Source organism: Calonectris borealis, chromosome 14, assembly GCF_964195595.1.
Source record: "Calonectris borealis chromosome 14, bCalBor7.hap1.2, whole genome shotgun sequence".
Taxonomy (NCBI): Eukaryota; Metazoa; Chordata; class Aves; order Procellariiformes; family Procellariidae; genus Calonectris; species Calonectris borealis.
Window position 1 is genome coordinate 5,345,445 of NC_134325.1, and position 4,472 is coordinate 5,349,916.

Here is a 4,472-nt window from a genome sequence, read left to right on the forward strand (position 1 = left end):
AATCCTTGGATAGAGATCCCCGTTACGTTAGCTGAATAGGGCCTCATTTAAGGATTGGATCACAGCTCTGACAGCTGGCTCTTGTCCTGGTTTATCATGCTAGTGTGTTGGTGTTTACTCAGCCTAAAGTGGTGGTTATTACCTGAGAAGGGTTATGACAAATCTAGTAGTAACTCCCGTGTTCATCTTTGGACTGTCGTATATGTTTGCTTTTGTTAAGATAAGTTGAGGAACTGTGCCCAAGGGAGTGGCAAGCCATGAAGAAAGATTGTTTCCTTTCTGCAGCACCCCGGATCCCCGTCCAAGACTGAGGTCCCTGAAGAAGCACTCCACTGTCTGCTGTAAAACGGCACAAGCCAGTTTGGGAGCTAGTGACAGAATTTGACATAGGGAAGTGGCATTTTGATGAATTGGAGTTAGCCAGAGGGCTGGAGAGGAGAATAGCTGATCTCTCCTGAGTTTTCCATGGCTCCCAGTGTGCTTTTGATCAATGTAAATTCTAAATAATGGTAGGATCCCTACTTGAAGTGCATTTGGAGTCGCATTTGGAGTCCAGCTGAGCTCTTTCTTTCCTGTCCCTTTTTTGGGGGTCTGCTTTCTTTCCCAATAACTGCCCCCTCGCTGTCCACAGCTGTCCCATGCAGAACAGTGCCACGCTCAGCCACTCAGCGTGTAAAACCTAGAGAGATCCCCTTTTCTTCTTAGATGGAGGAGGTGCTAGTGAGAGAGACAAGCCTTGGGAGTCTGAGTGAGCTCATTCCTTGTGGGTGGTCTTATCAGGCACTCTTTGGTGGGTGGCCTTTGCTGTGACTCCTTAAATTACTGATGAGATCTCTGTTGTCTTAATTCCACCATTTTCAACCAGTCAGCTGGCTCCTTGTATTCCAGTTACAATACTTGGTGTGTTTGGTACCATGCTCACCTTAACAGCGCCAACAACCACACTCCTGAAAGCAAACTCCTGTTGTTTGGAATCATGACAGGGTGTGCAGAAGCACAAGCGAGGTTTCATGGAGCGATTTGGTCGCCTGAAGCCCTTGAGGAAGGCGGAAAGCCCTTGAGGAAGGCAGAAAGCCTTTGAGGGTGTGATTTCCTGAGCTCGGCAGGGCTGCAGGGCAAAAGGAAGCGTTCTGCTTTTGGTGACATAACATCTCCACAGAGAGCACGCTGAGGGCACCTAGGTGCCCCTGCCGCACTGCTGTAAAGCATCTTTCATAGCGACGTGCTTTGCGTGGCCTGTTCTTACAGAACAGGGTATCTACTAGCTGGGATACCTGCTGTCTGGTTCTGGCCGTGCCATCTTTGCCCCTGCTGAGTGCGCACCCGCCAAAACCAACCAGCCTGATGCCAGCGTCCCTCCTTGTCCCTCGCTGCTGCTGTTTCACTTGATGATCAGCGTGGGGCTGGAAGGGGAGGGGAGCACGGTGCCTGCGCAGGTGGCAGCAGGGGAGCCGTGCCCGGGCTCAGGGGTTGTCAGTTAGGAGGCACCAAGCTTTACAACTCGGCGCTTATTTCCTTAACATACTATCTGCAGAAGTAGGACAAAGGTAGGAATGGGGGGAGTGCTTACAGGGAAGTGGCTACCGTGGGGTTGTTGCATCTGAATTGCCAATTCTGCTCATGGGACACACCACGCGTCAAATAAAGTTATTACCAACGCCCTTTTGTCTGGATCAGCCCATCGGCTGTAGGTGGAGAGGCTGCAGGTTAGGTCAGGGAGAAAGTGAAAATGCCGCTGTGATTCACGCGACAGGCTGGGAGTCCCACCTGCGGCCAACACTCCTTGTGCAGTACCTAGAAAGAGGCAGCTCCTGCCCCAGAAAGTCTGGTCATCTCTGGCCAATTCCCAAAGTGTTTGGGTCTTGTCCTTTTAACAGAAGCTTAAGCTTGGGTATGCTCAAATCCTTCCCTCTTTTCTCTGCAACTTTGCATTCGGTGATGCAGACTGGTAGTTGTAGGGTAGAAATGGGAGGATATGAGTGTTGCCAAGAGCAGGTTTAGGGGATGAAATGCATAGCTGTGGGTGCTGTGTGTGCACGTAGATTGTGTTGGCAGCTGAGTCCCGGGGAAGTTATACAGGAGGGATCTGGGATTCCCAGGCTACAGGGTGCTTGGGCATAGTGTCAAAAGTGTGGTGAAGACAGCGTCGTGCCAAAGAGGTGATGGGCAGTCATGGGGGTGAGCACAAAGGGCAGGAGCTCGCTCAAGGAGGGTGGTGCGTGGAAGTCGGGGATGTCAGCAGTGCTTGAGGATGCTTCTGCTGGGTGCAGTAATTGTAATAAAGTGATGGTTTGTCATGTTGTGCCTGTGAATCCACATGTGTTGAAAGGGGATAGAGAGGGGCTGTGCGGATGCTGATGCTGTGGAGAACAAAACTGTGTGCAGGTTTAGCTGGCGTTTAGCAGGGGGACTGCTTTTCAAAGCTTCAGATTTAATTTGTGGTTTGCGAGGGCTGTGGGTGAGATAGTAACAAAGCAACCTCATTAAAGGGGATCTTAGCAGGCAGGGAGGACAGGGTCTGTGTAAGTCAGGACACTTTTTCCTTGGGGATATGCTGGCACCTGAACTACCGGAGTAGTTTGGCTTTACCAGGATGAAGGGTGTGTGGACTTTTGTGGGGGGAGGAAGACCAGCGGGCTGGCAGGTTTTGGAGGGGATGGGGATGTTCATTGTGTGGGAAACACAGCAGCTGAGGGCACGTGGACTGGGAAAATGCTGGCAAAGAGCCCCAGCCTCGGCTGCATTCCTCAAGGTGTCTTTCATGTCATCCTTGTGGCACTCTGCCACCCGGCTGTGATCCTAAAGCTGCCTGGAGGGCAGAATAAAGGTGAACTGGCACTGTGTGGCCTGGCGGGAAGTGGGGTGCAAACGTACTGACCTCCCTCCGTCAACGAGCTGGGGCTGCCCGCGGGCTGCTCGCTGCCCAGGGGCTGGACGCACGGAGGTGTCTGGGCTCCGGTCCGTGCCCTCTAGCAGGCACGGTGCTCTCCAACTGCTCCTTGTCTGATCAGCCGCTCTGGCTGCATCCTGCACCTTTGGGTCTTGTCTCTTCCACGGCAGAGCGTGCAAAAGAGCCCTGGTATGTTATCCTCTATCTAGGATGATATTGAGGAGAGCGGTGAATTCTCTTGCTCTCAGTGTTACAGACAAGGACTTGGATATCTTTTGGGGAGATGATGTGTTTAGAGGTAGCTGAGGGGAAACGCGGTGTCCTGAAAAAGATCCAGGAGATTGGGTTAGGTAATTTAGGCTTTTAACTCTACTGCAGGAGCACATCTGCCATTAGTTATCAGGGTTTATGGAGGATCAATGTTAGATCACCAGTGATGCCTGATCACTATTCAAACTGAAGTTGCTGTGTTCCGTTTGGATTGAGCTCCAGCTCTTGCTGCAAGGTACGGGAGGGCCTGGAAACAGCTTCAGAATATTGTGGCTTACACACTGAAACTGTGTGGCAATACAAAGACTCCAAAGCCACTTAATACACTGCCTGCAGCTAGCAGGGGTGCATGGGTAGGCTCCTCCCTTAAGAAAGGGAAACAGGATGGATAATGGAAAACTGGATCTTAAAAAAAAAAGCCAGCTAAGGTGTCATCACCTCTCCTGCTTATACAAGTGACTTTCTCGACAAAACAGCTGTTTGACAGGAGTTTTGGCAAAGGGTAAGGTAAGCTTTCCAGCTAGTAACAATACCTCATGACAGAAGTTGTAAGGGAGGTAGTTACAGTATAAATAAGGGAAAATAGTTGTAGCTGTAAAAAAGCACCCTAAACAAAGGGGTGGTGGGGGAAGTCACCCATCTGGGAAAGCACAGGGCCTTGGTCAGTGCTTTGTCACATTGGAAAGCTGAAGATCATCATCTAGAGAGCTACTTTGTGAGCGTGCAAGGATCTACTTGTAGGAATGGCTCCAGTGGAAAGGTGTCGCTTCCCGTCCTTGACTGGGGTAGAGCTCTTGTTGAGGGAGAAACAGCCCAGCCTTTTTTGTGGTGCTTATCTAAGTATTTTCATCTGCTGAAATTCACAGGCTACAAATAAGCTGAGCCAGACCTGTGTTAATATCTGCTTTAAGTTATCCTTTCTCCGTTACTAGCAAAGCTTGGATTTGAATGGCTGACAAAGCAGCCTGTGCAGCTCTCCTGAACCAACAGCTGCTGGATCAGTGTATGGAACAAGGAGAGTACTAATCCCTGGAGACTTAAACTGGCTTTTGTATGATCAGGAACTGAGGGGCAGTAGCACTAGTAATGCTGTGGATTCCCTGTGCGGCAGAAAAAGTTCTCGACCCCTAAAAATGAAATAATTTGACAGTAACTGTATTGTAACCCTTTTGCTCCTGACCTCTTCTACCAGTATGAAGGGACAGCTGAGCTAGCGCTATACACAGCTCTCTCAATTTAAACCTGAATGGAGCCTGTTTGGGATTTAATTGAACATCAGCAAACACAGCCTAAGCATTAGAGAAGACTTGAC

General features: G+C 50.0%; 1 protein-coding gene across 3 annotated transcripts in view; it reads left to right on the plus strand.

Moving 5' to 3' along the window:
* The window catches only part of TSG101 (tumor susceptibility 101), a 65,784-nt gene that overhangs the window by 49,935 nt on the left and 11,377 nt on the right, over window positions 1-4,472 (plus strand). The gene's annotated exons all lie outside the window — the stretch shown is intronic.